At 37.9% G+C, this 13,488-nt stretch overlaps 1 protein-coding gene across 6 annotated transcripts in view; it reads right to left on the bottom strand.

The window, feature by feature from the left end:
• Positions 1-329: 329 nt before the first annotated feature.
• Positions 330-13,488, bottom strand: part of LOC126278032 (synaptotagmin 1-like) — a 942,194-nt gene continuing 929,035 nt past the window's right edge. For all 6 annotated transcript variants that reach the window (XM_049977766.1, XM_049977768.1, XM_049977767.1 and 3 more), the window contains one exon: positions 330-3,366. The gene's annotated coding sequence lies outside the window, so the exon portion shown is untranslated. The remainder of the gene's footprint in view (positions 3,367-13,488) is intronic.

Raw genomic sequence — 13,488 nt, 5'->3', positions numbered from 1 at the left:
TGGTAGAAACTTGATAGAGCATACAAGGAGAAATTAAAGTTGCTCTATGTAAATTAATAACATGTTTTGTAAAATCAGAGCAGAAAAAAATGTGTATCTTCATTTCGATTTTGTGGTTCTTCATTGTTCAATGAAGTGATTTTTGAATCAAGAACTGAGTTATATCAAACCTGTGTTCTAAATAGACTTAAATCCAAAGGCTTGTCTTCTGTGGAAATTGTTCATAGTATGCAAGGGTCCAGGTTCAAGTCCACATCTGTCCACAATTTTAATCTGTCAGGAAGTTTCTCAGTGGTGCATGTTCCACTGTAGAATGAACGATTCATTCTGGAAACTGTGATATAGTTTATTTTTCATTAATTTGTAAGTCAGACACTTTTATTTCAGTAGGTGTACAAGTGCAGGTACTGCTGATAAATGGTAATGCCTTTCAGGACAATAAATGATACATATGTCCTTTTGCTATACTTGTTGATTCCATTAACATTTTACAGTACGTCTGTTGCCTTCAGAAATTATAGCATGCATTTCTGTCAGCAGTTAGAAATTCTTCTGAAAATCATATAAATATTACAGGAATATCTGAAATATTTAATTCTTTGTCCAGAAAGATACAGTTAACATTCTCACATTTGTTGTATCCCCTGTGAAGCATATTTTTCTCATTGTCCAGTCATATAAATAGACATAAAAACAGTCTACTATAAACAACAGCGGAGGAATCTTATAAATAAACCTTTCAATTATATAATTAAAAACGTTTCCATATCCATGGTGGCTAATAACATAGACAATAATGAACATTTTCATTTTCAGAATGCAGATGGGTCTCGCTATTAGAATACATCCACTGAATACTGTAAAAAATGTTGTATGCTTTGTGATGTAGACCACATAGAGGAGGGGAAAAACTATTACTGAGTATGAGCTCATTTGTACTAAAAAGGAGTAACACATATAATGGACAAATATAATGTATACATTATATGTTATAAATTTAAAGAAAAATGAATGTGTATGTTTTGAAGAATTGAAGAGGTAACAGCTGTAGTATCTCTCTCCATAAGTGGCACACTATGTTGCTCAAAAACTTGCAGGGGTGGAGTAGCTACTTGAATTACATTTTTATTTATAAATACCGAAGGAATGTTTTTATGTAGTAATGTGATAAAGTTGGTAAATTTCTCTGGATGGAATCAACTGCACTTTCTATTTTCTGATTTGGACTAGTATTCGGCTTTATTATAGTACACAGTAAGTTCTACACACAGGCTAATTTACTTACATTCTCTCAGGCTGCATACAGTCACACATACCAATATATTTTATACATACATATATATACACATATATATTCCACAACCTATAATGCAGGGGTCATTAAATTGTGAAAACCATACTGTTTGTATAAAAAGTATAGTGTATTACTTGTCTAACCTCCAGTAAATAATTTTGCATATAAAAATGCATTTACTGGTCTTAAACATAATTTTCTGAGTAACATTCTGTTTACAAGGTTGCAGAATTAATTATTCATTACATTCATATATATATATATATAAACAATACTCTCTTTTTACAAAACAGATTAAAGCCAGAAATACATGTCATTAGCAGTCACATCTCATTCTCATTTGCAAACAGGAGGGTATGGATGATCTATTTCACGTGTTAAAAAAAAGTTTGTAAAAATGATTATCTTACAAAAAAGTCTAAAGGAGTATAACCTTTAAGATTGGCTTTCCCACATGAAGAAAACAACAGGAATTCTAAAATAAAATAAACTGTCTAAGAATCCTGGCATCTTGAGAGAATTTGCACTGTGAAGGAAAGTGTTCTCTCTGGCTTGATTTATGAGTTGAATAATCTTGTTCATAGCGTTTCCAAATGGGAAACTTTAATAATAAATGTTTATATGAAATGTATAGTGATTTCATGTTTCTGTCTCCTTGGTCATCATTTCTGCTGTTGCTGCACAAGTCGCTTCTCATGTCTTTCTCATTTATAATCTGCATTTTATGGATCACCAATAAAAAAGAAAAAAATTGCAAGTAATTCACTGTGAGATTGTTCCTGACTGACAAGATCTGTAATTATTTAATACACTAACAGTTTTAATAGTTAAAGGTGGAACATCAGGAGATTGAAACTACTTCATCATGGCAGCTGATAAATGCATATGGTGCATTTGACCTCTTCAAAACTAGAAGAAACTGAGAAAAAAAATGTGGTGCATCCAAAAGCATTTTCTGAGAAATGGAAGAACTCATTACATCAAACATTGTGCTATTTAGCTGCAGTGAAAACTTCCCAGCACTTCTTTAATGACTAAAATTTATATATATTTCCTGCAGTTATTTTGTGTATTTAGTCATTTATAGAATGCAGATCTTCTTCTGCCAGAATTTGCTAAACAGATACAGATGTTATTTTGCAGACCTCATTGGTGCTTTATTATATCACCCAGTGGTGTTTTTATAAATTGGGAAGCAGTACACGATATTGTCAGTTGTTGTAGCAAAATAGCTCTGCTTGGTTAAAATTATATTCATCAAAACTTTTTGTTTCTGAGGAAGGGAAGGCATATACATATATATGCATGGCACTTTTTAACTTTTATTCCAGTAAAAATCACTGGATAAGCCACAATGAAGGTGAATAGATTAGTGAACCTCAAAAGATACTATTTATTTGCATATAGCAATCTCTTACAGTCCTATTGTCACTGATGTGTATACAAAACGAACCTCTTTGGCTACACCCTATTAGGCTATGCCCTATCTGATAAAATTCTGGTGCCTATTCATAAGATACAATGCTCTTCATCTCCAGAATCATGATATGAAACACCAACATTACAACTTTTTAATGGTATATTATGAAAACTTTATTGTGGGTAGTATTATTTTAACAGCTTACATCTTAAAGAATGAATGCAGCTTTTGGCTTTGAGTAATGGTGGTAGCCTGTTGACACAGCAACTGTCAGTTACTTAACCTCACCATACAGAATCTCTGCTGTAATATAATTTCTAACCACAATACTTGAATGAACAGTGAGGCATGTTATGGAAATACAGAGAACTGCAGATAGGAATTAAGTTAACCTCCAAAACTTCTTTAGTATTATATAGGATATATGCACACAGACCTTTTTTTTAAGAAAATGAACAATGTATGGGGACAATAGTGATTATAGCTTGAAGGAGATTTCCTTGCAAGAATGTTCTTTTTTAAAGCACATTTCTATTGAACAGAGTTGTGTAACACAAATAAGGTAGGATTATGGAGGAATTTGTTTGACATTTAACACTTTTTTGTGAATCCATACAGTAACATATTTCTCACAAGTGTGGAGTTTGGCAGTCTGAAACAGAATAACATACTGATTAGCAAATCATATATTTAACAAGAAAAATAATTCATGATACTTTGTACCTACTTATGGTGTACATGAGGAAATTTTGACTGTTCATATTATATCTTTAAACTAATATTTTGACAAAACTGCAAATTCTACATGATTTTGGCAAAATTCAGTTCACAAATTATTGTTAAAATACATTCTGTGTTTCAGTAATACACTCCTGGAAATGGAAAAAAGAACACATTGACACCGGTGTGTCAGACCCACCATACTTGCTCCGGACACTGCTAGAGGGCTGTACAAGCAATGATCACACGCACGGCACAGCGGACACACCAGGAACCGCGGTGTTGGCCGTCGAATGGCGCTAGCTGCGCAGCATTTGTGCACCGCCGCCGTCAGTGTCAGCCAGTTTGCCGTGGCATACGGAGCTCAATCGCAGTCTTTAACACTAGTAGCATGCCGCGACAGCGTGGACGTGAACTGTATGTGCAGTTGACGGACTTTGAGCGAGGGCGTATAGTGGGCATGCGGGAGGCCGGGTGGACGTACCGCCGAATTACTCAACACGTGGGGCGTGAGGTCTCCACAGTATATCGATGTTGTCGCCAGTGGTCAGCAGAAGGTGCACGTGCCCGTCGACCTGGGACCGGACCGTAGCGACGCACGGATGCACGCCAAGACCGTAGGATCCTACGCAGTGCCGTAGGGGACCGCACCGCCACTCCCCAGCAAATTAGGGACATTGTTGCTCCTGGGGTATCGGCGAGGACCATTCGCAACCGTCTCCATGAAGCTGGGCTACAGTCCCGCACACCGTTAGGCCGTCTTCAGCTCACGCCCCAACATCGTGCAGCCCGCTTCCAGTGGTGTCGCGACAGGCGTGAATGGAGGGACGAATGGAGACGTGTCGTCTTCAGCGATGAGAGTCGCTTCTGCCTTGGTGCCAATGATGGTCGTATGCTTGTTTGGCGCCGTGCAGGTGAGCGCCACAATCAGGACTGCATACGACCGAGGCACACAGGGCCAACACCCGGCATCATGGTGTGGGGAGCGATCTCCTACACTGGCCGTACACCTCTAGTGATCGTTGAGGGGACACTGAATAGTGCACGCTACATACAAACCGTCATCGAACCCATCGTTCTACCATTCCTAGACCGGCAAGGGAACTTGCTGTTCCAACAGGACAATGCACGTCCGCATGTATCCCGTGCCACCCAACGTGCTCTAGAAGGTGTAAGTTAACTACCCTGGGCAGCAAGATCTCCGGATCTGTCCCCCATTGAGCATGTTTGGGACTGGATGAAGCGTCGTGTCACGCAGTCTGCACGTCCAGCACGAACGCTGGTCCAATTGAGGCGCCAGGTGGAAATGGCATGGCAAGCCGTTCCACAGGACTACATCCAGCGTCTCTACGATCGTCTCCATGGGAGAATAGCAGCCTGCATTGCTGCGAAAGGTGGATATACACTGTACTAGTGCCGACATTGTGCATGCTCTGTTGCCTGTGTCTATGTGCCTGTGGTTCTGTCAGTGTGTTCATGTGATGTATCTGACCCCAGGAATGTATCAATAAAGTTTCTCCTTCCAGGGACAATGAATTCACGGTGTTCTTATTTCAATTTCCAGGATTGTATGTTTGCAACAAACTTTGTATTTAAGTACCCTGTATTTACTACAGGATAATTTTTATTCTGTTTCCTGTTGTGTCTCTCATTACACTTTAAGTTCCTATTTGTTTTTCCCTACTCTGCACCAAACACGAGTTCATTAGAAAGGAGTTCTGTTCTAAAAGTTATCAAATTTTGTTTAACTTGAACAGTTGAGCTCATGTGCTCTGTTTCAGATAGAGGAAATACCCCACCCCCTTCTCAGTCTCAAATAGTGTTAGCACATATTTTTGTTTTTCTTTTGGAATGAGGTATACTCATATTCAAATGTGGATACAAAGAACATACTGTAATTCATAACTTTTAACCCATAACTGGTATTATTACTATTATTATTACTGAATTAGGAATTTCCAATCATTAGCGATAAAATAATCTACATAAATTTCAACTTGCCTTCCTTCTATTGATAATTTCATCTATCATTACAATCAGCAGTTCATCTTGTAACTTATGCTGTTGAAGTGTTTCACTTGTTACAGTAGACCAAAATAAATTGTGGTGATGTCATACAAAGCCTAAAGACCTTACATACGCTGTCAGAGGGGGGGAAAAAAAAAGAACTGGTATCAAGATTGAGCCGCCATGCAACAGTTAACATTTAGAAAGTATTGGTTAACAAATACTGGAAATACTGTAATACTGAGTCAACGTATGAAAATGTTGACTGGCAACACTACTGAATTAGAAGAATCTGGAGTGGTGGATATTGAATATCAGATTTTAGATAGAGAACGGTCAGTGCCGAACCAAGGTCCAAGCTACACAAGCGGCCGCTTGGAACGCCATGCTGAGAAGGGCACCGGAGTCGAAATCATTACAAACTGGACGAAGCTCAAGGGTCTGATGGAAGCCGTAACAGATTCTGTACTGAAGTTGTGACTGGGTTAGCCCCTCTTCTAATTATAATCTATCGTAGACCCCACAAACGGTAAACTGTAGCCCGTAGTTGGAAGAAAGCATAGGACTCATCTGTATGCACACAAATTCCACAGAACTACTGTCCAATATCCTTGGGATTGATTTGTTGTGGGAACTTAGAACATATTTTAAGGTCAAACTTAACGAGATATCTTGAACTGAATGATCTCCTCCTAGTATGGATTCCAGAAACATTGGTCATGTGAAAACTAACTCATAATTTTCTTACAAAACATACTAAAAGCTTTGGCTCGAGGTAGTCCAGTAGATGCAGTATTTTTTGATTTCTGAAAAGCAGCTGACTCTGTGCCACACCTACACTTATTGTCCAAAGTTCAATGATATGGGGTATCAAGTGAAATTTGTGACTGGATTGAGAATGTTTTGGTAGGGAGGACACAGCATGTTACCTTAGATGGTGGGTCATCACCAGATGTAAAAATAACCACACGTGTGGCCCAAGGAAGTGTGTTGAGGCCCTTACTGTTCGTGTTGTATATTAATAACCTTGCACACAATATTAATAGTAATCTCAGACTTTTTGCAGATGATGCAGTTATTTATAATGAAGTACTGTGTAAAAGAAGCTGCATAAATATTCAGTGAGATCTTGGTAAGTTTTCAAAGTGGTGTAAAGATTGGCAACTTGTTTTAAATGCTCAGAAATATAAAACTGTGCGCATCACAAAACGAAAGAACATAGTATCATTTGATTATAATATTTATGACAACTGGCATTGGCCAACTCATGCAAATACCTGGGTGTAATGTTTTGTAGGGATATGAAATGGAATGAGCACATAGGCTCAACTGCGGGTAGACCAGGTGGCAGACCTCAGTTTATTGGTAGAATACTGGGAAATTCAGTCTACAAAGGAAATTGTTTAAAAAATCATTCATGTGACCGATACTAGAATATTACTTAAGTGTGTGGGACCCATACCAAATAGAACAAACAGGAGATAATGAATATATACGGAAAGGGCAATGCGAATAGCCAAAGATTTTTATGAGCCATGGGAGTGTCACAGAGATACTGAAGAAACTGAATTGGCAGACTCTTGAAGAGAGGTGTAAAAGTCCACTAACAAAGTTCCAAGAACCAGACTTCAATGACTCTAGGAATATACTACAGCTCCCTACATATCATTCACATATGTATCATGAGATTAGAATAATTACAGAACACACAGAGGCACTCAATCATTCTTCCCACACCCCATATGTGAATGGAACGGAAAGAAACCCTACTAGCTGGTACAATGGGATGTACCTTCTGCCATACATATCGTAGTGGTTTGCAGAGTATGGATGTAGATGTAAAGATGATCCTAGTGCAGAATTTGTATACAGGTGTATCAATAGGTGCACACAAATGTCAGCGATACAAAATGAAGTATCCTAAGGAAGAGTCAAACACATGTATGACAGAAATTTCAATTAGTATGTGGTATGAAAAGTTACCATATCAAAGTGTGGAATATGTCAAAGACATACTAAACAGAATTAGCATGACCATATTTATGACTAGAAGAGCTAAGTATGTGGTGGCTGTATCTCTGGCAAACAACATTGCAAATCTAACTGAACAAACACAAAGATAGCTGAGAATACACTCAATATAATTAATGTTGACTTGTGTGAAATGAATATCTTGTCATTAAGGGAACAAGACATATTTAACTGTTCCAAGATTATTTTCCACATTTCAAATATATTTATTTTCTGAAGATTAAAGACAAAGCTGTTTAAAAATTAGAAACTTCCATGAAAATAGTTGAAAATCAATATGGGAAGAAACTGGAAACTTCAAAGTCAGGTGATGGTACCAAAATCATGAATACTCATCCTAAAATACAAGATGAACTTAAGGCTTTTTCACATGAAGATGAACACACATAAATTTCAACAAAGCAGAACAACTGAAGACATAAAATGGAACTTTCAAAATTGAGAAGCTCTGGGGGTGAATGCATTATTCTAACTGAAGATCGCTAATGAAGAAAGGCCAGAACGAAATCAAAGAAAAGAATCTTTGTTTTATATTATTTGGATTAACCCTCTTACAGAGTCTACCTACTTCATGAAAAAGACATTTTGGCCTCTGATAACGACATTTTCTGAGGGGGAAAAAAAAAAAAAAAAAAAAAAAAAACCACTAACATAAAGTATACTCTGATAAATACAAAACTGAAAATTTGGAGTACTGAAGAACTTCCACAGAATGTAAAACTTTTAACCTGTTGGTGTGTTCTGCAATGAAAGCAAGATGTATGCTTTAAAGCTGGATTAGCTGCAAGAGGTTCCGAGCACGAGGAAGGAATACGCTATTCATAAATTTTTACTTCTGTGGTGCACTGCAAATCGATTAGCTACAAAAATAAAGAACATAATATTTGATGTTAAGACAGCATTCTTATAAAGTGATCTGCACGAAGAGTTTACGTGAATCAAGCTGAAAGATGCAATGATGGTATAAATAGATTTTGTAAATTGAAGAAATTTTATATCACCAGAAAAAAACTTCAGAGTTTTAGAACACGAGATTTTCAAATTTTCTTATAACATTTGAATATGTAAATCCAGGTGACAATCACTGTATCTATTACAATGGATACAAAGCATCATTATAACATTGTTTGGTGAGGATGAACTAATTATTGAAAAAAGCATTAGGGAAGCTTTGAAAAAGTGGTGCCAAAAGTTTGAAATAACATTTGACTGTATGTTTTGGAATCAAATGTCCTATTTTGGAATGAAAATTGAAGTAATTTCACAGAGAATTTTTGAAATCAAACTATATTTATAGAGAATGTCCTGGGATGTTTTCACCTTAATAACTTCAATCCAGTACTTATACCTATCGAATATGGAATTGTGACAGAAAATAAAATTTTGTGAATGACGAGGCACAGGACGCAAAAGAATACTGCTAAAAAGCTATCAGCAGTCTATTGTACCTTGCAATAATATTTCACCAGGAGATCACATTTACTATTACTTGCTTACACAGAGTTTGTAATAAACCAATGGTGAGTCACTGGAAAACAGTGACACATATTTTTCAGAAACTCTAATGTCTGCTGTATTCTTTGATGGAAACTCAACACTGCTTGCATTACTGGTCTGATTAGGAGTTGATGTCGCAGTCAGATGTTCCATCAGTGCAGTTATCATCACGCATGGTGGAATCATTGTCTGGTACACTAAAAAACAATGCATATGTTGACTTCAACAGCTGAAACAGAGTACCAAGTTGCTATCTTTTTGATAGATAATATATTCTGGACATTGTGTTTTCAATGGGAACTTAAAATTTAATGTCTGAATCGCCAAACAGAACTGTGTGTTGACAATCAAGCTACCTTACATGTGTTGAAGAATACCTATGACAGAAAAATGATATCAGCATATTGAAATTTCTGAACATACAGAAAAGACTGTCAAATTAAAACATGTTGAGAGCTCCGATCTGCCTGAGCGAGGTGGCACAGCAGTTAGCACACTGGACTCGCATTTGGGAGGACAATGCATGTCTGGCCATCCTGATTTAGGTTTTCCATGATTTCACTAAATCACTACAGGCAAATGCCAGGATTGTTACTTTGAAAGAGTACAGCCAATTTCCTTCCCAACCCTTCCCTAATCTGATAGGACGGAAGACCTTGATATTTGGTCCCCTCCCTCAAATCAACCAACCAACCTCAAATCTGATGGATGAAATGTTGGAAGAATTAAGGTGAAAAATAATTAACTAGAAGATTTGAGAGTTAATTATTTTCCTGTTGTTATGGATTGTGCATGATGTTAATATGTACGTTTGGTGTCTTAACTTGTAGTTTTAAAATAACTGTTCTTTGATTTATCTCTCTGGCAGTCTTAATAAGTATGCTGTGTGGCAATGTGCTGGGTTCTGCTATTTGGGCACCAAAATAACCGAGGTTGGCCAAAGCAGGGAAGGTATAAAGGGCAGACTGGTAATAGCAAGAAAAGAATTTCTGAAAACGAGAAAGTTCTTAACATTCAGCATAAATGAAGTGTTAAGAGTCATTTCTGAGTTATTTATCTGGCAGTTTCAGCAGTGGAATGGAATGGCTTGTGACGAGGACCTCCCGTCGGGTAGACTGCTCGCCTGGTGCAAGTCTTTCGGTTTGACGCCACTTCGGCGACTTGCGCATTGATGGGGATGAAATGATGATGATTAGGACAACACAACACGCAGTCCCTGAGCGGAGAAAAATCTCTGACCCAGCTGGGAATCGAACCCGAGCTCTTGGGATTGACAGTCTGTCGTGCTGACCGCTCAGCTACCAGGGACGGACATTTTCAGCAGTGAAATTTGGACAGTACGTAATTCAGACTAGAAAGTGACAGAAGCTGTAGAATGTAGTGCTACAGTAGGGTAGATCAAATAAGTAATGACGAGGTACTGAAGTGAATTGGGGAAAAAAGAAATTTAAAGCACGACTGAACTAAAGGAAGAGATTAGATGATATGACATATCCAGAGACATCAAGGAATTGTCAATTTGGAGATGGAGGGAAGTGTGGGGACTAAATACTGAACATGGAGACATAGGCATGAATATAGTAAGCATATTCAAATGGTGTAGACTGCACAAGTTACTCAGAGATGAAGATGCTTGCTCAGGACAGACTAATGTGGTATGGAAAAACAGACATAATGTCTTATGGGATAACAGCAATCAGTGATTTTATAATGTTACTTAAAAACCCGTCTTGATTGCAAATTTTTTTATTCATATGAGCGGTTTCGGTTCATTCAGAACCATCTTCAGATCTGGTATTTCAGTTACAGGAGTAACCCGTTCAAATCCAGCAATTTTCACATGCTACGGGTTACTCCTGTAACTGAAATATCAGATCTGAAGATGGTTCTGAATGAACCGAAACCGGTCATATGAATAAAAAAATTGCAATCAAGACGAGTTTTTAAGTAACATTAATGTGATATGGTGCATCAGACCAGTCTTCGTACTAAAGGTAACAACAGCAATGTTATTAATTAAAGTGTACTCATTTAAACATGGTTCAAATCATTCTTTTCTATTAAAGTTAATCAAGGCCACTGCCCAAGTTAAACTCTGCAAGTGATCTATCTGAGAAACATCACAATTTTCAATACTATGAGCAGGTCCACTGAATTTACTGCTAAGTAAACTTAACATAGCTTTTAAACTGTGATAATTAAATCTAAAAATAGTTTATTTTTCTGTTTGCTTCTCTATACTTCCGCTGCATTCCAATTCAGGGGGTGAGAAGGAGGAGGACTGCAACCAACCACCCTTTTTGTTGAATGGTAAGCGTTTGTCTTTTCCAGTTCCATAGTTTGAAAGTCACTTAGGATTTTCCATTAATACAATAGTGATCTTATGTGAGTCCTTTTACATTGAAGAGCCATGACATGCCATGGACTCAACTAATGTCTGAAGTAGTACTGGAGGGAACTGACACATGAATCCTGTAGGATTGTCCATAAATCTGTACGAGTATGAGGGGCTCGGAGATCTCTTCTGAATAGCACGTTGCAAGGCATCCCAGATATCCTCAATAATTTCATGTCTGGGGAGTTTGTTGGCCAGCGCAAGTGTTTAAAATCAGAAGAGTGTTCCTGGAGTCACTTTGTAGGAATTGTGGATGTGTGGGGAGTTGCATTGTCCTGCTGGAACTGACCAAGTGCATTGGAATGCACAATGAATATGAATGGATGCATGTGATTAGACAGGATGCTTATGAGCATATCACCTGTCAGAGTCATATCTAGACCTATCAAGGGTACCACATGCATACACTCCACATCATTACAGAGCCTCCACCAGCTTGAACAGTCCCCTGCTGACATGTAGGATCCACAGATTCATGAGGTTGTCTCCATACTTGTACACATCCATCTGCTCGATACCATTTGAAATGAGACTCATCTGAGCAGGAAACATCTTTCCAGTCATTAAAAGTCAATGTTGGTGTTGACAGGCCCAGGCAAGGCATAAAGCTTTGTGTTGTGCAGTCACCAAGGGTACAAGAATGGGCCTTTAGCTCCAAAAACCCACATTGGTGATATTTCATTGAATGGTTCACATGCTGACATTTGTTGATGGACCTGCATTAAAATCTGCAGCAATTTGCGAAAGAGTTGTGCTTCTGTCACATAGAATGATTCTCATCAGTTGTCATTGGCCCCGTTCTTGCAGGATCTATTTCTGGCCACAGCAATGTTGGAGATTTGATGTTTTACTGGATTCCTGATATTTACGGTACACTTGTAAAATGATTGTACAGGAAAATACCCACTTCATCACTTCTTTGGAGATGCTGTGACCAATCACTTATGCACCAAGTGTAACAGAATGTTCAAACTCACTTAAATCTTCATAAGCTGATATTTTAGCAGCAGCAACCAATCTAACAACTGCGGCAACACTTGTTGTCTTATATAGGCATTGCTGACCTCAGTGCTGCATTCCATTGACATATCTCTGTATTTGAATATTCATGCCTGTATCAGTTCCTTTTGTGTTTCACTGTAAAATACCACTGCTCAACCTTGAAACACTGACAAAGTTGAAATACATTATCGACTGCTGTGATACAGGTAAAGGAGGCTTTTGTAAAGATGCATGTTACTGGCTTAGTCGTTTTAGACATGACGTATGTCACAGCAAAATTGGTGTATTTCTGTTTTAGTACATTAAGTACAGATTTAGATATAAGTTTCTAATGAGATGTGACATCTAGGAAATAAGCTGTAGGTACATCAAATAAGGGCTTCTTTCTGTTCTCTTTTGCATACACTTAACATGAGAGTCATATTTAGATAATCATTCATACCTTCATCACCATAGACATTAGTGTGATGTAGGGTGTAGAAGTATCAATCAGATATCTACATCTATCCTCTGCAAACCACTATGAGGTGCATGACACAGGGTACATTCTATTGTGCCAGTTATCAGGGTTTTTCCTGTTCCATTCATGTATGGTGTGTGGGAAGGATGATTGTTTGCATGCCTCTGTTCATGCAGTAATTATTCTAATCTTATCCTCAGGATCTCTACATGAATGATATGTAAGAGGTTGTAGTATATTCCTGGAGTAATCATTTAAAGCTGGTTCTTACAACTTTGTTAATAGACTTTCTCAGGATGGTTTACGACTATCTTCAAGAGGCTTCCAGTTCAGTTCCTTCAGTATTTCCATGACACTCTCCCACAGAATAAACAAACCTCTGACCATTCATGCTGCCCTTCTCTGTATATGTTCAATATCCCCTGTTAGTCCTATCTGTTACGGGTCCCACACACTTGTGCAATAGTCTAGAACTGGTCGCATGAGTGATTTGTAAGCAATCTCCTTTGTAGACTGATTGCCCTTCCCCAGTGTTCTACAAATAAACTGAAGTCTGCTGCCTGCTTTACCCATGAATAGGTTGGAAATTGTTATGCTGTTGTTGTTTTGTGGGCTTCAGTCTGAAGTCCTGTGCAAGCCACTTCATCTCTAAGTAGCTACTG

The sequence above is a fragment of the Schistocerca gregaria genome, chromosome 6, assembly GCF_023897955.1.
Source record: "Schistocerca gregaria isolate iqSchGreg1 chromosome 6, iqSchGreg1.2, whole genome shotgun sequence".
Taxonomy (NCBI): domain Eukaryota; kingdom Metazoa; phylum Arthropoda; class Insecta; order Orthoptera; family Acrididae; genus Schistocerca; species Schistocerca gregaria.
The sequence above is the reverse complement of the archived record's forward strand: the minus strand, read 5'-3'. Positions and strand labels throughout refer to the sequence as shown.